This window comes from Bubalus kerabau, chromosome 3 (genome assembly GCF_029407905.1).
Source record: "Bubalus kerabau isolate K-KA32 ecotype Philippines breed swamp buffalo chromosome 3, PCC_UOA_SB_1v2, whole genome shotgun sequence".
In the NCBI taxonomy this organism is placed as follows: domain Eukaryota; kingdom Metazoa; phylum Chordata; class Mammalia; order Artiodactyla; family Bovidae; genus Bubalus; species Bubalus kerabau.
The window spans coordinates 3110378-3135291 of record NC_073626.1 but is presented as its reverse complement, the minus strand read 5'-3'; the positions used below and the strand labels follow the sequence as shown (position 1 = coordinate 3135291).

The following is a 24914-nucleotide window of genomic DNA, read 5'->3' as shown; positions in this document are numbered from 1 at the left end:
ACCCTCCCCGGCCGGAGAAAGGGAAGGCTCCCGGCGGAGCGGCGGGAGGCACAGCTGAGCGGGACAGGACTGGCTCATGTTCCTGTCTGGTTTGTTAAAACGCCGTCCAGGGCAGACGTGCTGACGCGAAGAATCGTGTAAAAATTGCATCTGCATAAAATGACGTGTTTGCAGAGGACGCTGGCCCTGGCAGTGCGGCCTCACTTGGCGTCTCCGATGTCTGCCTCCGCCAGAGTCCCAGGTGCCCCATCACCACCCCTGCAGCGGGAAGACGGCAGGGAGCCGTCCGCGGGGAGAGCTGGGGACCAAGGCCGACAAGCAGGAGGTCCAGCCAGGGCGGCACCCAACGTTTCAGGAGGGAGTGACAACCTTCTGAGCCAGGCTTGGTCTTTCAAAGAGCAACGAATGACCCCATGGAGGACACGCTGGCACCCGGAAGTGGTACATGGCTTTGCTCCAGGTTTCTATTTCTGCATGCAGTGACGTCACCACGCCAAGAGACCCGGACAGGGAGCAAGGATCCCGAAGCCGGAAGTGCAGCGGCCGCTGGGAACTCCACGGGGAACTCAGGGCCTGTGGATTTCCTTAACGCACTGAACTAAAGAGCAGCGATCATCACTACCGACCCACGGACCTCCCTCATCTAGGGGATGAACAGGTGGAGCCCAGAGAGAGGAAACGCCTGCTCCAAGGTCACACCCAGTCACTGGCAGATGGGAGATTAGAAATCAACCTTCTAGGGCCTCCTTGGGGGTCCAGAGGTAAAGAATCCGCCTGCCAATGCAGGGGACACAGGTTTGATCCCTGATCCGGGATGATCCCACAGGCCACGGGGCAGCTGAGTCCGTATGCCACACTACTGAGCTGTGCTTCCCAACAAGAGAAGCCACTCCAACAAGAAGCCCACACGCCGCAACTAGAGAGAAGCCCACGAAGCAATGAAGACTCAGCACAGCCAGAAATAAATACATGAGTAAAACTACATATTAAAAAAAATCAACATTCTCATTCCACTCTTCCCCAAAAATCAACCTTCTCGCTCCATTCTTACCCACTCCTTCCTTTTCACGCCCTGCCCTAATTCACGGGAGATGGAGGTGAAGAATCCCAGGTGCGGACTGCATCCCGGGGAGTAAGGACACGGCTACAGAAGCGCACAGCCGGGCTTGCTTCACCTCTTTCTGCTCCCAAGATGTGTGACTCTGAAAAAAGGTGTTTGCTCCAGCCTCTCAGGTCTCGCTCTGGCCAGAACCAGGTGGGAAATGAGCCACTGACAGGCTGGGTCAGCCGAGATGTAATGACCACATCCAAAACTGCAGCCTCCGGGCTCGTTCGTGTTGCTGGTTCTCCTGAGTTCATGGAGAGCCCCTCTGCTCAGCCCAGCCATCGTACCCTTGTCTTCACGCTGCGGTCCTGCACGAGAAGACTGGGACTCAACTTGCAAAGGGGCTGCCTGCTGGCAGTGTCAGAGGGCGCCAGCTCCGAGCAGGACGGCAGGGTTAGCAGCAGGCGAGACAAAGCAACGGCATTCTCGGGAGGAACTGCACACAAAAGCAATGCATGGATCCCAGTCCTCATTCAACAATCACTCAGACGCCGTGGACTGAGTGGCTGGTGTGGGCGGGTCCCTCTGCTGCTGAGGACACAGAGGTGAACACGGTCCCCCCTGGATCCGTCTGAAATCTGGAGAAGACATGAAAAGGGTGAAGGTCCTCAGCCTGATGAGAAGTAACACCAGCCCTGTCAGGCTTCTTGCTGTCAAGAATCTAACTTGGCTAATCCGATTTTGACCTTGGCATTCCTGTTCCCCTGTGGGTGCTCTTGAGCCAGGACTAAGAAATGAAATAGCCAAAGGCCTGGCGATGGAGAACAAGAGGAGACAAAGGAAGAGCCTGAAAAGTCTCCCAAATAAATGTATCTTCCCAGACAATCTAGAACGATTTTATTATCAGAGGAGATTGCATTTCCAGTAGAGAACTCTGAAATATGAAAGAAATTAAACTATTTCTTATCCTCTAAGATGTGTCCCAGATTCTGTTCAGTGAAACAGCAGGTAACTTCAAATTGCCTAAGTCAACAAATATTTAAGTCCTAAACACCCCCAGAGAGACCCCCCTCACCCCTTGGAGTCCCTGACACAGGCAGTCAAGGAGATGTGTTTGGAGGATTTTTATCCCTCTCAAAACTGGCTCCAGGGCTGTATAATCAGCTATAAGATCCCTGCGTTATAGCATCTGGGGAAAGGGAACTCGAAGTGTTTATTCCCAATGGCTGTTTCATTGCTCAGCTGTGTCCAACTCTGCAACCCCATGGACTGTAGCCCGCCAGGCTCCACTGTCCATGGGATTCTCCAGGCAAGAACACTGGAGTGCCATTTCCCAGCTGGATTCCCAACCCAATATTGGGTTGCCATTTCCTTTTCCAGGGCATCTTCCCAACCTAGGGGCTGAACCTGCATCTCTTGCATCTCGTACACTGGCAGGCAGATTCTTTACCACTGAGCCACCCAAGTGGCCTCGTTTATTCACAATATAAAACACTTAATTGGCTTCAGACGCTCCAGCTCCTGTTACAAAGATTATTTGGGGTGGAGGAGAATAAATTAAGGAATCACAATTTTAAAGCAGATATTTTCTAAAATTCTACCTAAAATGAAACTAAGGGTGATAAACCCCCCACATTTATACGTCTCGATCAGAATGACGTTGAGGAAGACATTTTAAATACATTTAGGAAATGAAGGGACTTCCCTGTAGCTCAAACGGTAAACAACCTGCCTGCAATGCAGGAGACCAGGGTTCGATCTCTGGGTCAGGAAGATCCTCTGGAGAAGGGAATGGCAATCCACTCCAGTGTTCTTGCCTGGAGAATCCCATGGACAGAGAAGCCTGGTGGTCTACAGTTCGTGGGGTCGCAAAGAGTCGGACATGACCGAGCAACTAACACACACACACACACACACAGGAAACAAAGAAGCTCATTCATTTTCGGTGTTGATGTCTTACTGATCATGGTAATAGTTATAACGGGCTTAAAACTGAGGGAGAGGAATAGAGTTTGGTGAAACACGTCAGCTTCTACTATTAAGAAAAGAGCACAATGTTCCTCTCACTCCTTTTTCTGACATTTAATCCAAGACAGTCAGTGAGTCCACATGCTGTCTAGCTTGTCCTTTGTCTCACATTAAGAATTTCATCCTCAACAGGCCTGGAAAAAAGATCCACCCTTGAGAGATGCTCAGGACCCAGAGAGACGGGATGGGGCCCGGTGCCTGCTCCACGCAAGCATCCTGACAGCCTGTTTCCACTGAATTCTGATCACACGGGGTTGGGTCTTACTTATCCCCTGATGGATTGAATTGTGCCCTCCCTCCATTCATATGGTGAGGTCCTGGCCGCAGAACCTCAGAGCGTTTGGAGGTGAGGTCTTCACAGAGGTTACGAGATGAAATGAGATCCCTGAGGTGGACTCTGAGTCCACTGGTGTCCTGGTGAGATTAGGACACAGACGCACACAGAGAAGACCCTGGGAGGGTCACAGGGAGGAGGTGGCACCTGCCAGCCAAGGAGAGAGGCCTCAGGAGAAAGCAGCCCTGTGACACCCTGACCTTGGACATCCAGCCTTCAGACTGTGATGGACGACATTCCTGTGACCCTGTCTAGTCTGTGGGGCTCCGTTAGGGCAGCCAGAGTGGACTGATACAGCCCCATCTCCTGTGTGCTGTGCACAGGTGTCCAGCTTTTAGGTAGAACAGATTCACCAGCTTCCCAAAACTCTTCCTTGCTTTGCTGACAAAATATCCTGGAAGCTGAACATCTCATAAGGTCTGACTTTTAATGATCTCGGACTGACTCCCAGAACACCAACAGAGAAGTAAGTCGTCATCTAAAACCATTCAGGAGACAGCGACCCAGCTGAGCGCCCCGGCTTGCCACAGATCGGCCAGGAAGGCAGGCAGCATGCCTCAACACCGAGGGTCAGAGAGAAGGGGACACCCGCTCCGAGGTGGAGAGAAGAGACAGTCTGAGGGGGTGCGGCGAAGTCACTGCAGAGAGTCAGGAAAGGAATCAACTGGCAGAGGGGGAATTCTAGTGGAAAAGCAGGTCACAGTAATTTGAGGGGGAGGGAGCGTCCACTGACGATTTTAACAAAATGAGTTTTCTCCAACATGGAGACAGGAGTGGAAGGAACTCAACATTAAGCCAAAAGAGGGTTTGCCGACATTTGACGAGAAAAGAAAAAAACAACCTTTAATTCTTGCAGGAAAGACACCTGAGAGATCTTGAGAGAAACACAGAGGTCTTCAGGCTAAGTGCCGTTCAGTCACTGAGTCCTGCCCGGCTCTTTGCGGCCACAAGGACTGTAGCCTGCCGGGCTCCTCTGTCCGTGCGATTCCTGGTAAACGCTACGGTGCTAAAGAAACAAAGGGCGTGCTGTGTAGGGAAGAGTAAGGATTCTGGTTGCCTCCCAGTAAGTCACAGGAGCCCCAGGAATAAACTCCCTCTTCACGGGAATTTTCACACGATTCCAGTTGTTATCTCATTAAACTAAAAAAATATTTACTTTCTCCTTTTCAGAATGTTTGAGCCAAATTTACTGCTCTATATTATCTACTTAAAAGTTGACAGGTGATCAAAAGGTGAAATTATTGATAAAGCATGAAAGTTAGAGGTCATCTCTTCCAACTGTTTATCTGAAAACCGCCTGGCAATTATTGAGACTTAAAAAAAAGCTACTAGAGGGTGACCGGCCGTGAGGCCTTTGTTTCATTTCTTCTGGGCACCCTGGCCCCTTCCCCTGTAGGTCTGTGTCCTGGGCTTTCACTACTGAATCAATTCTATGTCCAGCCCACTGCAATACACAGGCAGACCAAGTCCCTGACTTTAGGCCTTGCTGGTTAAAGTCAAAAGAGAACAAAACTTGAATGTTTACGACAACCTCATTCCTTCCTTCATCCATTCACTGCCCATCTACTGGGTGTCAACAACGTGCCAGGGACAGGTCTAGACACTGACGCTACGATGGTGAAAAGAAAGACACGTTCCTGGTCACGGCAGAGCTTAGAGCCTGACTGGTGTGCTGCACAGCCGTGCGAGGGTGTAAGGGAAAGGGACACCAAACTGAAGGGGTGATTCGCTGCTTAGAGAGGACCTCACCAGCTGCAGGAGCTTAACAAGATCACCAGCCTCGTCCTGGAGAGCCTTCCAGCCCTGAACTCTGGGCAGCCAGTCAATTAGGGCTGACACGTGGGTTGTAATCTATTTACTGTTCCTGCTTCGAGCATGAGAATTTAAACAGCAAGCTCTCGCAGGTTCCAAACAGTTCTGTGTGGGTTTCTGCTCTGGATCACTTCGCCTGAGAAGACATTTCGTGTGGATCAAGCCAATCTCGAGGACATGAACTGCCACTTCCCTATTAGGGGTTTAATTGTGGATAAAACTTAACAGATGGTCTTCTGACCCAAATAAAAGAGCAGAGTTGGAACAGATAACTCAGAGGCTTAAGGGTTTATGTTCCATAAGGAGCCTTTGGCCTGAAGAGCAGGCTTCCATTTCTCTTCCCACCTCCAGTTCTTTCTTTGCACCTTTCGCCTTTCTATTAGACTAGACCCAAGAAGCGTCAGCAGAACAGAGGCTGTGTTCGCATTTCCAATGCACTTTTAATTATAGGAAACAGTTGGCAAGATATCAAAACCCCATGTACAATTTCTTCTGGTTCCACTGGGAGCACAAAGGTTTGCCGAGAGAGGAAAAACAGAGAAAATATAATAAAGTTAGAGAGTTATGACAATGCAGAAAAGGAAAGAAAAGATGAAACACGGGCAGAAAAGAGTGACAAATTTACATCTTTCAGCAGCCACCCTACCTCGGGTCAAAAGCTAGAAATGTGCGTTCTAATATACGGTGGCTACAATTTTCTGTGGGCTTAACCTGCAATCACATTTCTGACCTCCACAGAGTGCACAGTTGGAAAAAGACTTTATTATTTGAGAGGAAGAAAACGAGGTGATGAGGGGGGAGGGAAAGTGACAAAGTCCCCCTCTCCTCCAACCTCTGGCGCCCAGATGCATCACCTCCCACAGCTGGTCATTTTTGAAGGTGTGATCCCAAGGGAAGAACAGTCATTCCTTAAACAGACCAACGGGTTCGTTGGGTTACAAGGGTCAAATAGAAGGAAAAGATGAATCTGAACTACGAGCAGGCATGTAACAGAGCTATTTTCCATTGCTTTTCCCTCTCCTCATTTTCTTTGGACAGAAGACCATCAGGACACCTTGAAGACTTGAGATCTAGAGGGTGGGGGCGGGGGAGACAAAGGACACAGAGCCTCTCTGTGAGACTGTGCCTGAAACTCTCCTCATCAGTCACGTGACAGTGGGCAGGCAACATGGCAAAGGAGACGCTGGGGAAGTAAAGAAGGCTGGCATGCAAAAGGGACAAGAGTGGGGGTGCCCGGAGTCTGAGGCTGGGCAGCGGGCAGAGAGGAGGAAGAGCAGGCGTGAGCTCAACCCTGGTTTGCCCATCCACAGGGGACACCCTCTCCAACTGGGGAAATGCGTCTCCACTTTGCTCCCAGTGCTAATGGGAAGATCGGGGCTGAGGACACGGGGACACAGCAGGGCTGTCAAAGTGGGGCTCCCTGAGACTCGAAGGAGGAGGCTCTGTAGATGGCTGCGGACCCCTGAGATCCCACTGACGGGGGTCAGAGGCTGACAGTGGACTTATTCCACAAAGACACACAACATGATGACACCCTTAAAGGACAGGACAGGACAGAAGCCAGGTCTGCTGTGTCCAGCGCAGTGGTCACCCTGCTTGGCAGATCACATAAGCAGAGGCTGCAGGGAGAGACAGCAAATGGGTTTAGAAACACAGAATTTACCAAGTGAGAACAAATTATTTTTTTACGCTACATTAATTGGGGCTCCAGTTACGTAACAAAGGCATTGAAATAATCAAATTATGTAACATTTCATAATCACCGAAAAAGAAGAGGCAGCAAACGCGCTCCTGAAGTGAACATAAGCAACGTGGATCGGCGCTGAGATGACAAGTAATAAGATGCAAGAACAAGACCGGACAGTGTCTGACGCAGACCCGTCCCTCTACACTCTCCGCTTTTGGAGGCTGGAGGCAAGATTGAATGGTGCAAGGACCCTGAGCGTACCTCCTCCCACAGGCACACCCGAGTCACAACTCACAGCTGGATTCCCATCGACCAAAAGACTGGAAACTACAGAAGAAGACATGCTTCAGCCAAAGACATGACATCTGTCCAGCTTTGATTCCAGCAGCCGCGCCTGCTGCAGCAAGGACGGACGCGGGCACGCGGGTGCAGTCCTTTAGTTCTCTGTGTGCCCCTGCGTCTCGCACGCTCTGGGATGCCACTGCCCTATCCTGGCCCCTGGGAGCTCCTGCTGGCCATTCAGACTTCAGTCCCAGTGTTACCCTTCGGGAAGCCTTCCCTGGCAGCCCCAGGCAGGACTTGGCGTGTGCTCCCAGAAGCTGCCTCCGTGCTTTGTGCGAGCCTTTCCTGCTGATTCAAAGTCACCAATGTGGGCACCACCCTCCACCACGTCTGCCTCTTACCTGGGAGCTCCTGGATGACACGGTTTCTGGACTATTCACTTTCATACATGAGCTGGGCCCAGAACACAGGCTTGATAAATACCAGATGAAGAGCAGACAAACTCAAGTTCACAGGAAACATGCCAAGCGTCATGTGGCACTCACAGACCTAGTGCAATGCTTAACGTATAGCAGATTCTCAGTAAACATTTTCTGGTATCAAAGGTCCATCTACTCAAGGCTACGGTTTTTCCAGTAGTCATGTATGGATGTGAGAGTTGGACCACAAAGAAGGCTGAGCACCAAAGAATTGATGCTTTTGAACTGTGGTGCTGGAAAAGACTCTTGAGAGTCCCTTGGACTGTAAGGAGATCAAACCAGTCAGTCCTAAAGGAAATCAATCCAGAATATTCATTGGAAGGACTGATGCTAAAGCAGAAGCACCAATACTTTGGCCACCTGATTTGAAGAGTTGACACTGGAAAAGACCCTGATGCTGGGAAAGATTGAGGGCAGGAGGAGAAGGGGGCAGCAAAGGATGAGATGGTTGGATGGTATCATCAACTCACTGGACACAAGCTTTGGCAAGCTCCAGGAGATAGCAAAGGACAGGGAACCCAGCGTGCTGCAGTCCATGGGGTTGCAGAGAGTTGGACATGACTGAGTGACTGAAAACCAACAATGATTCCACTGCTGGTAGAATTAAAAATTTGTGTTTAACATAAAGCTGTGAGATGTTCATTTAAACAAGACTAGCAGTAAATAGCAATTTTGTAATAATGTTTGCAGAATCGATTTTACTTTTTTGGAGTCTAACTTTTAGGTCATCTCTTAATATAGGAAAGTCAGGATATATGCTATCATCTTATTAAATCTTAACAACAATCTCATGAGGTAGATATTATGAAAATTCTGCTAACCTGAGAATCGCTCTACTAGAATCCCTTACTATTTTTAGCCTGATTTTGAAGGGTTAAGAAGAATAATATTCATCTCCTGACATCTAGAAAGCACAAAAGCAGTGAGTGTTAGAGGGACAAGTCAGAAAGAAGATAAGATTATGATGGAAACAAAAATTAGGGATGATTATAAAATATGAATACAAACTTCCCTGGTGGCTCAGACGGTAAAGCATCTGCCTACAATGCAGGAGACCCAGGTTCAATCCCTGGGTCGGGAAGATCCCCTGGAGAAGGAAATGGCAACCTACTCCAGTATTCTTGCCTGGAGAATCCCATGGATAGAGGAGCCTGGTGGGCTGCAGTTCATGGGGTTGCAAAGAGTTGGACACGACTGAGCGACTTCACTTCACTATAAAATATGAATCAGGTAATTAAAATGATGAACATTGCACGTGTGTAGAAATGAAGCAGATGCTGGGAGAAAAAATTCTAAGGACAGAGAAGCAATCCTGCAACACGGAAGAAGCACACCTCTCAGGAACTGGCAAGAGAAAAGGAGAGTGATTAATGACATGGAAGATATCTGAGTGGTGGCTAGAGAATTAGCTTCAGTGGTGCCTGATTAACTCAAGGTCACTTCAGAAATAAAGACAGGGAGATTGAGAATTTAAGGCTAAGCACAGTCAAATACTGTTAAAAAAAAAAATTACAGCAATTCTGCTCAGCAACAAGGGCACAGGCCACAACCGGGAAGGACCCTCAGCTGCTGTGGAGACAGTGCAACAGATCTGCAGGGCAGAATGTGACTTGCAAGGAGGCAGGAGACCCCTATATTTAAATGCGCAAAAGCAGGAAGAGACACGTCACAAATGGCAATATTTTAAAAAACATGAATAATTTGACCTTAAAAAAAAAAAGAATGATGCCCAATATGACTAGTTGTCAGAGATGCAAATTAAAATCACAACGAGGCACCACAAGACACCTGCAAGAATCCCTAGTTAAAAAGGCTGACAATACCCCCAAGCCACTCAGTAGCAGCAGTCCGGTCAGCCTCAGGTGACCTCGGGGTGGCAGGCCGCTGGCCTGATGTGGGGCAGAAGGACCGGGGGCCTTGCTCCGGGTGTCGGGCTTGTGGCCAACAGGGTTGCTCGGGAGAAGACTGCTGACCTGCACTGCTGCCCCGCTGGCAGGGAGCAGCCCCCACGATGTTGGAACTGCGGCAGCCGGGGGCCCATCGCAGGGGTACGGGCTCTTCTGCCCTCAGTGCCACGCGCGGCAGCCTCCTAACCTGACTCGAGACCACTTCGGCCTCATGGACTGAAGCGCTCCTCCAGAGTCGACGCTGGGAAGCTCCAACCAAGACAGCAGCAACCTCAGCGCCTTGTGCACCCAGGTTCCTCCAGCAGAGGCCTCAGCTAAACAGAGAGAGCTGCCGACGGCGTGAGCACAGCCTTTCAAAGACACGATTTTGAAAGGGCCAAGGAACTCTTAACAAAGATGAGATACTTTTCAAATGTTGAAGAAAAGATTACGTTAAAGAAGATTCCCCTCTAATGGTTGCTAATTTCAAAGTTTTAAAAATAAAGTTCTTATCTATTAAAAAAAAAAAAAACACGCTGACGATGTCAAATGCTGCTCAGGAGGTGGAGGTACTAGAACTCTCATTGCTGTGTAACAAACAATCTCAAAGCCCAAGGGCTTGAAACAACAAACATTAATCCTCTCACAGCTTCTGATGGCTCGGAGTCTAACAGCAGTTTTAAGTGAGCAGTTCTGACTCTGGGTCTCCCATGATGTGGTAATCAAGGTGTCTCCAAGGCTGCAGTCATCTGGAGGTATCACTGGGCCAGAATATGTGCTTTCAAGCGAACTCACAGAGCTGTCAACAGGACCTATAAGTTTCTAATTGGGGGTTGGCCAGAGGCCTCAGCTCCTCATCTCATGGGTGTCTGCAGAGGCCTGCCTGTAACCCTGGCTTCCAACCAATCAAGAAGCAAGTGTACTTCATAACCTAAGCTCAGAAGTAAGGTCCCTCATTTCTGCTGTGTTCCACACTCAAACCAACCCTGACACAACACGGGAGAAGACCACACATGGGCATGAACCCCAGAAGGCAGGGATTTCTGGGGGGTCACTGTACAGGCCAGCTATCACAGCCAGACATCCTCAATGGGAACACACACAGTACAGTCACTTTGGGAAATAACACAGCAGCCTCTTGTAAAGTGAAACGTAAGTTACCAAGTGACCCTCCTCTCACTTCCAGTCCTGTCTATTCAAGAGAACCGTACACACACATCCACGCAAAGCTGTGTGTGGGTGTTCACAGCAGCATCACACGTGACAGACCCACACCGGATGCAGTCCAGATGCTCACAAGTTGGTGAACAGATGGACAAGCTGATAAACCCACTCTAGGGAACACTACTTGGCAATTATAAAGGATAGAAGATACTGAACTAATAAATGTTCAACATGGATGAACCTCAAACACTAAATGAGGAAAAGCAGACAAACACAAAAGTCTATGCGCTGTGAGTCCACTGACATGACATGAAAGTTTCTGCACTATATGAGCCCACTGACGTGACACGCTTATAAAGGCAAAGCCGTCACGACAGTGACCGCATAGTGAAGTGACTGCTCAAGGCTGGAATGCAGACAACTGCAAGGGGCATAAGGAAGTCTTTCAACGGGGGAAGCTTTCTATGTTTTGCCTACCAAGGTTACAGGACTATATATACTTTTCAAAACTCACCAAACTACACACTTGAAATGGATGTTTCATTTTATGTAAAATAACACCTTAATAAAAAGTATTATCATATGTGCATGACAATATTATATGCTTCTCAACTCCCAAGAAAACAGAAGTCTATGAAAAGTACAAAGTTTCATAATCTATTTTTTCAGTCATATGTTCACTATACATAAAATGCAAAAGCCAGCGATGACTAATGAGAAAATCAAATTGAAAAGGGACTGGTGCCTCGCAGGCCTCTCTGGGGACCAAGGCAACCGAGCATTTTGAGAAAAGACGATGAAGGCTGGAACCAGAAGTAACGGCAGCGAGGGACTTCCCTGGTGGTCCAGTGGATAAGACTCCATGCTCCCAATGCAAGGAGCTTGGGTTCGATCCCTGCTCAGCAAACAAGGTCCCATATGCCACATGGCACTGCCAAAAAAAAAAAAAAATAGAAGTAATAACTGCCAAAGAGAGAAGGAAACGGACCAAGCTGTGTCACCTGGGCTGAAACCACCGGACCTGTCAACTGACTGCAGGTGAAGGACAATCAAAGGAAAGCTTCACATCTGACGACTGGAGGTCACAACACTGTGAAAGTGTCAGATGTCACCTGCCCAGCAAGGCATCGGCAGATTCTCCTGTTTTAAATGGAAACACTCGCCCCTCTAAATCAGAGCTTCCCACCCTTCTCTGCTTTGTTTCCATGACATCGTTTATGATCCTGTGACACTAGGTAATGTAATGCACTCCTTCACCTTGTTGACTGTCTAGCCCTACTGGACTGTAAGCTCCAGAAAGTAGCGTTCTGTCCTGTATTACTGACTACTGTATACCCAGTGTCTAGAGAAGTTCCTGTCACGCAGTAGGAGCTCAATAAATACTTACTGGATGAAATGGATAAAAGTAGTAAAAGAAATAAAATCAGGAAGATAAGCGGGCGTGTGTGTTTGAGGAGAGCGAGAGGAATGACGGTCTGGGTTTAGACACGCCGAGTCTGAGCTATTTCACAGCTGCAGAAGCGCTGGAGGCCACGGGGGTGCCCGTGCCGTTGGTTTTCCCAAAGGTGAGGGCTGAAGCTCTGCAGATCCACGAGCTCCCTGAGAGGCACCGCAGCCCCAAGTCCACAAGCAGGCTCTCATGCCCCGTGACACCCGCTGTCTTTCCACAGGGACCTGGGAACAGACAGGCGCACGCCTAGAGCATCTCCTTCACCGCTGGATCCACTGTGCCGCTCCGGCCCTCATCTCCCTGAGTGTGGGGACAACACACCCTTTACGACATGTGCAGTGATGACTGTGTGCGGCCGTCAGATGGCATCACGGAGTAACTGCACCCGCGGAATCAGCTGTAGGCGCAGAGGTCAGCGGAAACACTTAGGAGGTGCAATCGTAGACTGCAGCCCTCCTGACTCTTTGAGCCCTGACAGATGGGCTGGAAGAAGTCTGGGCGCCTGATATACACGGAACTTGGTTCTTCACGAGGAACTGAGTCACAGCCTGGTGGCAGACAACCTTGTGATTACGGCCACAAACCACCACTGGGCTTTACCCGCAAAGCCTGAGCACTTCAGCCGCTGTTGTTTGGGGGAAGATGGCGTGGAGATGTGGGCAGGGTTCAGAAGAACCATTAAAGCAAAGGTCAGAGTCTAATATACAAGCTGAAGTTTGACTCCAGAGCTCGGGAAAAAACTTTCATCCCAGGACACCGCTGACCCTATTTCCCAATGGAAGGTTTGAAGAAATTAGCCTCAGGAGTGACAGACGCTGCCTCAAGGTGAGAATATCCTGCAGAGTGGACACGGCCTGAGGCCACGGGGGAGCCGGGGCATCCTTCCCTCGGTCACTACCTCCTGAGCCCACCACGTGCCTGGCAGACAGCACGTGTGCCCGGCAGACCGCACACGTGGCCTCCCAGGGCTCAACCCACAGGACTAAGCATCCCTGTGATGCTGGGATCTAAAAACCTCAGCCTGGTAATGACCTACGGGCTGGAACAGTCGAGTCAAACCAGTCAGTGTGCAGAGGAGAGCTGAGACCCAGAGAGGTGTGCCAGGCGTGGGCACAGTTGGTGAGGGGAGCAGAACAGAGGAGCACGTGGAGGGCGGGGGGAGGGGGGGCGCTCGCTGCCGGACCGCCTGGGCTGAACCCAGCTCCACACCCCCATGGACATGTGCAGCCTGGGGCTGTCACCTTCTCCAGGGCGCCCCTTTGTCCTCGGGGAGGCGGGAACGGCAGCAGGAGTGCCCGACAGGTCGCTGCAAACACTAAAGGTCTGTAAACACTCAGGGGTGTTTGCCCCAGTACCAGCCCAGGGTGCCACACGCTCGGACTCCGTCGGTGGCGCCGGCCCAGGGTGCCGCGCGCTCGGAATCCGTCAGCCCTTCTAGAGCTGGTTGGTGCCGCTACTGCCCTGATTCTGTTTTATCCACCAGGTGTTAGGGATTGATCCTGATAAAGTCCATTCCAGGATTGAGAGACACTGAATTACTGAGTCTAACCCGCTTCCTGAGCCTGTCAGTCTAGATTCCTCAGTTCCAGAAATTTCAGCTCCCTGCCTAGAGGCCAGTCACTAACTGCTCCAGCCCCCTGCACTGAGGCCCCACCTTCTGGATTCCACCCATCAGCCATCAGCACTTCCTCACCCCATGTGCCCGGGGCAGAGATGCCACCTCTGGCCCCTGAGGCCAGGAAGGTCCCAGCAGGGCCCCTCTTGGTCTGCCCAGACATCTGCTTCCCTCGCAAAGGAATCGCCCGTGCGGTGGCCCAGCGGCCCAGACCCACACACAGGGCTACACGTCCCAGAGGGAAACGGGACACCTTGATGTGCAAACTGAAAAACAAAAGACCAGAACATCTCTGTCTAAGCTCTGTTGCTTCAGCCAAGCCCTTCCAGGTATGCACCTCACAGTAACGTCTCTGAATAACCACCAGCATCCCTGGACATGAACGACCAGGGTCCAGCCACTCATGTCTACTGGCATGGGGCCCTCCTAGGATGCTACCAGTATGATGCGCGCGCGCGCACACACACACACACACACACACACACACACACACCCAACGTGATCACTGATCATCTGGGATTACTAATAGTACTACCGTTATCAGCTGATATCAGCAGGTAATGACCATGACCTCTGATCGGTGGGGACAGAGGCAGATCACAGCAGGAAAGGACTGGCTCTCGGTGGCATGTTCACACCATCACGTGATGGATACGGGCTGACAGGTGCCCACGGGGAGGGGCCTGAGAGGCCTGCGACCCCCAGGCTAGCCTCCTGCCGTCACGCTGGGCTTGGGGCTCTGGATGAGAGAAGACTCCAGCCCTGAAGGAGCGCCGATCAACACGGTGTTGCTGAACTCCATAAGCCAAAGTAGAACAACGGCTGACGACATTCTGACTGTGGGGCACTGGCCCCTGGGAGCTAACCTGTATCTCCACCCATGGCTAAGCTCAACAAGTATTTAGCATGGACTTTTCACAGTTACTACAGGAGAAGCACCAAGGGGAACAGAAGGTTAAGCTGAAGCCAAGTCAGAGGAATGAGAGACAGGAAATTCAGGGCCCAGAGACCTTCCCCTGCATTGGGCAACTATTACCCAAATGTAGGATCACACTTCACGAATGTCCCGTAAAAAGAATGATGACCCTTCTTCTAAATAAAACTTTTGAAGTGAAGCTTTTCCAGAGTGAATAATAACGCGCCGTAGCTGAACTGTAGCATTTGCAGTGAGCTCGAGTGTGGCCAGGCCTGCAGCAGGAGTTCAGATTCACTGACTCTTCACCGCATCCTCGGGTGAGGCCAGCTCTTCTTTTCCCCATTCTACGGATGCGTGAACAGACGCTCGGAAAGATTCGACAACTCGTCTCAGGCCATCAGGCTAGTTAGCGGCAAAGTTGGGGGCTGACCAAACTCTAGAAGAGGGCTGCGCCCGGAGCTCCCCGTGCTCTGGGGAGACTCTGCCCTCCTGCCCAGTCCCGCTGCCACCAGACCTGACAGGGTGGTGACGGGACACCTGGCACATGGCTGACATTAGCGGGAACTGAACTTCCATTTTCATTAAAGTGTCCATGGCCCCGGGCAGCGAGCAGCTACCACCCGGACTGGACCGAGCAGGTCAGGAGCCGGGGTCATGACATTTGGCTGGGGTCTGCTTCTGCATAATCAAGAACTAAGGATGAGCTTTGTATTTTTTAAGGTTTTTTAGAAAAGAAGCAGCAGCAACAGAGACAGCATCTAGTGCACAAAACCCACAGTGCTGACACCCGGCGCTTTCCAGGACGAGTCAGTGGTCCCTAGCCCCGAGCTGCCCTCTCGACCACAGTCACTGCCCCAGGAAAAGAGACTGCAAACCCGCCTCCCAGTTTAAATCTTAACAGTGTGAGGACGACATTAAAAACCATATCACATGAGCACTTTCCTATTTCCATTCTGGTGTGTAAGCGATCCGAGCCCGAGCAAAGGCAAAGATGCTGACCAAGATCTGAGAGCCTGATTAATTTCTGCACAGTCAGCCACCAAAATAATTTACAGACGGCCTCTGAATTCGTTATCTCGTGTTTTACTGAAAACAGGCTGCAGAGCGAGGAAGCCCACTTCATAGAGGAGAACAGGAGACCCATAACGGGACCCAGTGCTGCCTGGAAGGCGCAGGAGTTCCGAGTCTATGAGCCAAGACGCCGGGAGAAGCTGCAGAAGATGCCTCGGGAAGCGCACCCCTTTGTGCTGGGCCCGCGGCCTGCCCCCCGGTTCTCCCGGGGGCTGTGTTCAAGCCTCTAGTGTTTTGTATCCTTTCCTCATGCCCTGCGTGGAGCCACCTGATAAGGCAGCTGACAGCTTCATGTGGCGCCTTCAGTCTGAGCCAATCAGAACCGAGTGGCACTAAACCTAGTTCCTCGTTACGCTCAGGTGCAGCCTCAGCTCAAGGCCACGTGTGGCCAGCGGCCGCCATACCTGACAGGACGGAGGACATCCCCATTGCTGCTCAAAGTTCTGGTCGACGGTGCTGAGGTCTGAACCCTGCATTCACACAGCCCTGGCCAAGCGGATATGAGATGGGGGGACCGTGCTTCCTGCGACTCCTGACGGCTCGCACGGCCCAGGGCCACCACCCCAGGGACCACCCCAGCGGCTTCCCGCACTGACTCCTCCCTCACGGCACTGCACGCTCAACTCCCCGGGATCATTTCCTGAATGCTTCCCTACTCGGGTCCCCTTCGCTCATCTCACAACTGAGTCACTTACTCACGTGCCGGGAAGTTTTAATCTGCAACATATACCTCCAAACTAGCAGGCCTCTGTGTAGCTTTGCGTTCCTCAAGTTACTTCCTTTATCGCACCAACAGCCCAGCTCGGTTAAACCGTACTTCATCAACCCCGAGCCACCACCGAATGTAAGATCCTGCTGCAGGCTTTACTTACCGTTAGGAAATGCTGCCACAATACTCGAGAGATGATACCAGTTGTAAGACAAATACTGACTTCAGAAATACAAAAACGTGGAGGAAAAAACCTTCTAGAATTTATAAAAATGTGGTATTTATCTCCCATCTGATTCCAAAAAAGATTTACGTTAACAGGCCTTTGAGACAGATAGGATTATTCACATTTACCAATTAAAGAAATGGAGGTTATCAATACCATTCCCCTGGATTCCATATGTATATGTTAATATATAACTATTTGTCTTTCTCTTTCTGACTTACTTTACCCTGTATAACAGGCTCTAGGTTCATCCACCTCACTAGAATTTACTCAAATTCATTCTTTTTAAGGCTGAGTAATATTCTGTTGTGGGGCTTCCCCAGTGACTGAGGGGAAAAGAATCTGCCTGCAGTGCAGAAGATGATCGAGACACAGGTTCGATCCCTGGGTTGGGAAGATCCCCTGGAGGAGTGCATGGCAACCCACTCCAGTGTTCTAGCCTGGAGAATCCCATGGACAGAGGAGCCTGGCAGGCTACAGTCTGTAGGGTGGCACAGAGTTGGACACGACTGAGCGTCTGAGCACAGCACCCACGGCACAGCATTCCGTTGCATGTCGACCACGTGTTCTTTATCGAGGAACAGAGATGCGAATGTAGAGAACGGGCTTGTGGACCCAGTGCGGGAGGGAGAGGGTGGGATGAACGGAGAGAGCAGTATTCACAGATATGCACCAGCGTGTGTAAAATGGACAGCTGGTGAGAAGCTGCGTGTAACACAGGGAACCCAGTCTGGCCCTGTGATGACCTGGAGGGGCAAGACGGGGTGGGGGGAGGGCCGGGAGGCTCGCCAGGGTGGGGATACATGTGTAATTGTGGCTGGTTTGCATTGTATGGCAGAAACCAACACAACATTATAAAAGTTAAAAAACAAAAAATAGGTAAAATTCGATTGTGACTGCACAACCCTAGGCATATGCTTCAGAGCTGTACACGTTACACGGTGAATTGCATGGAATGTGAATTACATCTCATTTAAAAAGAAAGAGAAATGGAGGCTCCTAAGGAAGACCGCCTGGGCTCCCTTGGCCCCCTCCCTCTCCACGTCCTGAGGCGCCCTCCTCCCTCTCGAGGCAGGACCTCCAATCCAGAACGCAGTGTGACCTCGTTCACACTGGGAGGGAAGTTGCAAGGACAGTCTTTGGGGAGCAGCCGTGAATTCCTGCCCTTCTCACACTCGGACCAGACCAGACGAGCGGGAGCCGGCCCTGAGGGTGGTCTCCAGGTGGGAAAACGCAGGAAGGCAAGGGCGACCGGGGAGCGAGTCTGGAAGCAGGGAGTGTTTTCAGAGAGCCCGCGGCGCCATGATGTGTACCAACACACGCTCAAATTCCCAGTGGAAGATGACCACGCACGCTGAAGCATCCAGTGAGAAAGGTAAGAGGAGGTCCTGGACAAGCCGCGCCCCACTACACAGCGGCAAGACTGGGGTTCTGAGAGACGGTGGGACCGGTGCCTGGAGACTGCATCACGGTTTTCATGTGGAATCTTAATTCCCCAACCAGGGATTGAACCTGCACCCTCTGCACTGGAAGACAGGGTCTCAGCCACGGGCCACCAGGGAGTCCAGCTTAGCCTTCTTTTTACTCTGGCTACTGACGACCAACGGTCAGAGCCCCCTTCCCGTCCTGAAGCTGGACAGTAAAGAGCTCAGGGGACTCAAGCAAGAGCAAGAAGGGAAAGAAACCCAGGTCGTAATACAGCTGCACCCTGCTTGCAACTGACAGCTTGCGGTGCCCCAGGCCTTTTATTCCCCCTCAGACAGCAGGCAGCCTTAAGACAGCAGGCAGCCTTAACGAGCCAATATAATAAAGAGGGGTGGAGGCTGGGCGCTTTGGGAAGCTGGCACTTCCCTCCCCCGCGACTGCCCCCTCCCCCGGCTTATTAGCACGGAGGCCTGGCACGGCCACCACGTCACCAGGTGGCACCCGGGCAACGCACGCAGGGCTCCCCCGGGCTCTGGAGGCAGGTGGTACCCGACCCAAACAGAGATGACAGGAGCATGCTGGTGCCAGAACGTTTTTCTTCCCGGGGCCAAGAGACAGGACTGAAAGGGAGTGTGAGACGTGCAGGGGGCCCGGCTGCCTCCTCCTGCTGCCAGGAAATGCCATGCCGCAGGCTACCTGCAGAGGAGAAGTTTTTAAGGAGTGCTTTCATTTTTAATTTTGCAAAACGGATTCTACCAACAGACTAGTTCAGGCGCACACACAGTGCTGTTTTCCGCTTTTCAATCCTCTACAGAGGCTGCTGGAGAAGGAAATGGCACCCCACTCCAGTACTCTTGCCTGGAAAATCCCATGGACAGAGGAGCGTAGTAGGCTACAGTCCATGGGGTCGCAAAGAGTCGGATACGACTGAGCAACTTCACTTCACTTCACTTCATAGAGGCTGCAGAAGTCTACAGAACCATTAAAAAAAAAAATTCAAATTCACCATATAGTTAAACACTGTTTAAAGAATAAAGATTTCAATCAGTAAGACGATATTGATTTGGGAGCTTTGTTTTAGGTACAAGTAGCAACAGAGACTGTAATTTCAGGATGGGCTGGGGTGGCAGAGAGCCAGGAAGGGCAAACCAAGGGCGGGGCTTTTTCTAGATCGTTAACAATCTCCGAAGATCTCTTCTGAAGTAGTGTCATTTCTTTGCGTCAAAGAGTTTATCTCAAAGTTCTGTATCTCACCTTGCGATGAAATATTTTTATTTAACGCATTCAAACGGACACACCACTTGGTAATCTCTGAGTTCTGGGGTATCTCAGGCAAGGGAGAGGATTCACTGTAATGACCCACACGACCTCTCAGAGCTAAGGCTTTTCTGGAACCCCACACGATGCTTCCATCACATCATCGACATTTTTCAACAGCTTTATCATTGTGGTAGTTGCTCAGTCATGATCCCGTAGACTGTACTCCACCGGGCTCCTCTGTCCATGGGACTCTCCAAGCAAGAATACGGGAGTGGGTAGCCATTCCCTTCTGCAGGGGACTTTCCTGACCCAGGGATCAAACGTGGGTCTCCCACAATTGCAGGCAGATTCTTTCAACATCTGAGCCACCAGGAAAGCCTCTTGTCATAAGTGAACTCACACTGAATTTGTGACAAATTACGTCTTCCATGTCTCCTCATGTTGGAGCTGTACAATTCTTTTTTTTTTGTAACCTATTTTAAAGGCTTTCTACTTATCTTTTCTATTTCTCACCCTGTTATTTTGGGTACATCTTTTTAGGCTATCAAGATTTTCTTGACTCAAGATCAAGTCACTAATCATATCAGCTGTTGCTCCCAGCCTTGTGTCAACTGCTGACTTGATAAACACATCTTCATCAAAGCGTGAGCAAAACAAGTCTGAAGGCAGAGCTTGGCCTGGCTCCACCACAGATATTCCTGCAGGTCCACAGTAAGCCGATAGTCCACACCTAGAAAGATCTATCCACATAAATATAAATCTAGGCGAAGCCCAACCCACTGCTCTCCATGGCACTCACAAGGGCCGCTGGGGACACTTTACCACATGCCTGGGACATCCACATACATAGTGTCCTTCGTGGTCTCTGCCTGCTGTTAGACGGCTGTAGGCACTAAGGTCAGCGGTAGAGGGCAGAGTTTCCAGCCAAGTCCAGCAGCACCATGGCCTGGACAACCTGGTCCCAGCCATCGAGACATTCCCAACCCAAACAACAGTTAATAACCATACCCTCCTTTTCACCCAGAACCTCACCCTCTCTACATCAGGGGATGATAATCTGATGGTTTATATACCCTATTTTTGCATATTGGTGGATTAAAAACCTGAGGTTAAGTCAGGAGAAATAAAATAAATGCAAAATCTGAACTCAACTTTAAAAAAAAAAAAACATGCCTCAAACAGTGAAAGCCTAAAATGTGAGCCCTTGGCAACGGCCCCTTCACCGCCGGCTTGAACTGCTGTCCCGGGAAGGGGCCCTGAGCTGGGTCTCGCGGGCCCGTCCCCAGATCCACCAGGAGACGCTTTGAGCCTGGCCCTGTCTGCCTTCCAGGCCTTCCCGTGAACCGGGGGCGTGGCCTGGAGCCCCCGCTGGAGGCGGGGCTTCCTGCCACACGAGCCGTTTCTTGGCCTTTAGTTGCCCGGTCCCTCTTTTAGGGGTGGGTGTGGGGGCCTAGGCTGCTACAGACAAGAAAACTCAATACCGGGTGTGTGTACCGTGCATATGTCTGTGTGTGCGTGCGTGTGCCTCTTGCGCGTGCTTGCTCACTACAGTGAGGAGGGAGATTGGAGAGAACAGACACGGGTCCCTGGTCCTCCCAGCCATCCTTCCCGGCCCTGCTCCTCAGCAGCGGAGGCTGCCCTGGGACGGGTGCATCATGATGGCAAGCTGATGCCCACCTGCAGTTACCAGACCCAGGTGCCGCTGTGTGGTGTCGGCCTAACTGTTGTAAAGCTGTTAAGTTAACCTTTAAAATTAAGTTGTAAGATAGTCAATGCTATGAGCTCAAACCAGAATGATGTTTTCTTTACTCTTCTGGAATTTTATATAAAGGACACCATCTGAACCGGGTCACTGCACAGGGCTTTGGCAGTTGCTTGGGCTGAGACTTATTATGCAGAGACTTGGGCTGTAACAGCATTTGCTACAAGAGGCGATGACTTTTCTAGAGAGAATTGCAAAAGCAGAATGGAGGGAAGCACCTTCTCCTGAGTTACCAAGGGTCAGCGTGCACAGTCAGGCGAGGGGACAAAAGCAGGGAGCCCTGGCTGGGGTCCATGGCAGTGAGCCACTTAGGGTCAGGGCGGAGGGAGGGCAACTGCAGGCTGGGAAATAGGTCAACAGGACAAGAACAGCAGCCCGAATGATGAGAAAGAGGTGGTCCTGCAAAGCCCAAGGGGAAGAGTGTTGGAGGCAAGGAGAGCAACGTCAGGCTCCCCTAAGTGCACAACAGCCAAGACAGCGAAACAACCTAAATGCCCAGCGACAGAGGAAAGGGCAAAGAAGAGGTGGCGCATAATCAGATGGGGTGCTGCTCAGCTGCAAAAAAGAATGAAATGCTGCCACTTGCAGCCACGTGGATGGACCTACAGATTCTCATACGAAGCAAAGTACGTCAGAAAGGGAACGACAAGCACCATATGATATCACTTTTGTGTAGAATCTACAATATGAAACAAAGGAACCTATCTATGAAGCTGAAATAGAACAAGAAACATAGAGACCAGATTAGTGGTTGCCAAGGAGGAAGGGCTTAGAGGGCGGGATGAAGAGGGAGCTTGAGGTTAGCAGATAAAAGCTTTTACATTCAGAATGGGCAAACAACAAGGGCCTGCGTAGAGCACAGGGAACTATATTCAGTATCCTGTGATAAGCCATCATGGGAAAGAAAAACTTACAACAATGTATGTAGGCATATCTGAACAGTCGCTACACAGCAGGAGTTAACACAACACTAAATCACTATACTTTGGTTTAAAAAAATACTGATATATAAATATATAAAAGAAAAAGGCCACCTGCTCAGAAGCCAGAGACCACCGTAACCACCGTGCAGGGAGGGGAGGAGAGAGCGGCCGAGGGAGTCAGAGCTGCGGGCAGGGGCCAGAAGGACAGGGTCCCGGAGGCCCTGGAGAGAAGCTGCTCCTCGCCTGCAGCGCCACGAGAAGCTTGCAGAGTGTGGTCAGGAGAGAGAGCTGGTCTGAACACACATGCTTCGTGAACCGCCCTCTCATTCTCTTGTTGGGACTCAATTCACGGGCTCGAAGGTGAAGCACAAACTGCTTGGCTGAGCATCTAAGGTCCTCCCCCACTCAGCTCCAACAGCTGTCTCCACATCACACACGCAGATTGGATTCTGTCCTCCCGTTCTGCCTGGGCAGGACTACAAACACGCGTGCACACACCTAGACTGCGGTTCTCTTCAGGCCCACATATCCAACCCAACACCAAGACAAATGCCATGAAACGGTCCAATAACCGGGGAAAAGTCATTTTTCCACCTGCTAAGGATCACATCACTTCGCCCAGTTTTCCTCTGGAGGCACTTGTCAGCGTCTACCTTGCATATGGCATCTTGGAATGAGATTACAGAAACGAGATGGCAGCTCGAGTTCCTAGAGTAAGTGCCAAACGAGATGGCAGTCACTCTGGTTTGGTAACGATGAGGAGTATTTCACGAATGAAGTGTTCTTGTACTTTTATATTAATTCCTGGCAGAACTGAAGGGCTATTAGGAGGCTGACAGGGAAGGATCCTAAGGTTCCCAAATGGTCCACAGTGAGACTGGGTTTCTTGGTTGATGCTGTAAAAAGTGGTGATGCCAGCGATCAGGGAAGCTGGCTTCCAAGGGCATCTAACAGAACGGCAGCTGTGCTGTGCCACCCACACAGTAGGAACTTTGCCGATGACCTTCTTGTACACGGCTGCCCACGCCACACAAAGACCCTTCATCTTTACAGGCCTGGGTAGATCAGGCTAAAAAATACAAGTAACGAAGATAATGAAATTCTCCAGGCAAGAATACTGGAGACGGTAGCCATTGCCTTCTCCAGGGGATCTGGAGGGACCGACCCAGGATTCGAATCCAGATCTCCTGCATTGCAGGCAGGTTCTTTACCATCTGAGCCACAGGGGAAGCCCTAAAATCTACGTTAGCCTGGAAATTAAAACTGAGCTGTGGGCTTCCTTGATGGCGCAGTGATTAAGAATCTGCCTGGCAATGCAAGGGACATGGGTTCAATCCCTGGTGCAGGAAGATCCCACATGCCTCGGAGCAAGTAAGCCTGCGCGCTACAACTACTGAGCCCTTGTACCCTAGAGCCCATGGTCTGCAACAAGAGAAGCCGCTGCAATGAGAAGCCTATGCCCCACAACAGAAGTCCCCACTCACCGCAACTAGAGAAAGCCTGGACACAGCAACAAAAACCCACCATAGTCAAAAAATTAAAAAAAAAAAAAAAAATCTTAAAAAAAAAAAGGAAAAAAAAAAAAAAAAACACTCCGAGTCTTCTGCAAACTTCACTTTGAACAAACAATGGACTGGAGAAGCCAAAGGAAGACTGAAAGAAGAAACAGCGTGTCTGCACGTGTAATCCCTGACTTCTGGAGCCTTAGGTGCCCTGACATGAACGAGGAGTGGGATAGTCTTAACTTACATGTATGTGCAACGGGCGTGAGTTACAAAGCACGAGGCTCTGCTCCTGTCGGTTTGTGTCACCAGCCCCTTGGCATTGTTTAAATGCAAAGATTGCACTGCTTAAATGCAGAAATATGAGTCCCACCAAAAGTAACATCTAAAACGAAATATAAGAATAGTACACATTAGTTAAAGATAATCCCACATGTGAACGTATCTATGGGCTACAAGAATTACCCTTTGATGCTATGCATATATGTTGGCAGTATATGCAAATATTAACATTATTTTTTCTTGTGTAAAAAAACTGTCAAATCTGTATTTGTATTGGACAAATTTATATGTGTGCCTCTCATTTAACAAAAATGTGCGCCCGTGTGTGTGTGCTCTTATTTCTTCCACCCAAATAAACAAGCAGATTGACATCACAAGCCTCCTTTTTTGCTGAGGCAGACTATCGAGCAAACAAATATTTATTCTGGGTTACTCAGCTGTGATACATAAGGGGATTCATGACATGCTATGTCTGGTGCCTGCTTAGCTTTTACGAGATAATTGCATCTCCGATCACCTAGGACATCGCCTTAAATGCAGAGACCTGATTTTAAAATATAAAAAACATGGAATGGGCAGAATTTAATCAGTCATGCCTCCATAAAATCACGGGGAGATATAAATAAATGGGCAATAGAAAGGTGCAATAAAGCAGGATTAATCAAACTGTGATTAATTCGGGATCAGATGACCCCGGTGCCAGCTGCGCCGGGCCCCTGTGTGGCCATTATCCCCTCCTGCTCCTTCTCCCAGCCCTCCCTCCTCCTTCCCCTCTGCTCTCACCCCGAGGGCACCCTCCTCCTCGGTGGATAAACCTGCGGGAGAGTTAATTGTCACATACACGGGTTTAATCACACTGCCCATCACATCTGGGGGCCCTGCCGGTAGCGATCCGTGACTAATTGTTGTGGTAATTTTTCAATCATTAACAGCAGCACATATGCTGCAGACAAATCCCAAGGTGCCTGCTAAACCCTGGTGACAAGCGGCTCGCGGGCTCCAGGAGGGCGGACACAAGTCCGGCCCCGCCCCCCAAGCCCCATCAGTCACGCACCG

The 24914-nt window shown here is 50.4% G+C and overlaps 1 protein-coding gene and 1 non-coding gene across 8 annotated transcripts in view; one reads left to right on the top strand and one right to left on the bottom strand.

The window, feature by feature from the left end:
* FARS2 (phenylalanyl-tRNA synthetase 2, mitochondrial) overlaps positions 1-24914 on the bottom strand; it is a 311692-nt gene that overhangs the window by 171092 nt on the left and 115686 nt on the right. The gene's annotated exons all lie outside the window — the stretch shown is intronic.
* TRNAC-ACA (transfer RNA cysteine (anticodon ACA)) lies at positions 8677-8748 on the top strand. Its single transcript has one exon. It is a non-coding gene; the product is annotated as a tRNA-Cys (tRNA).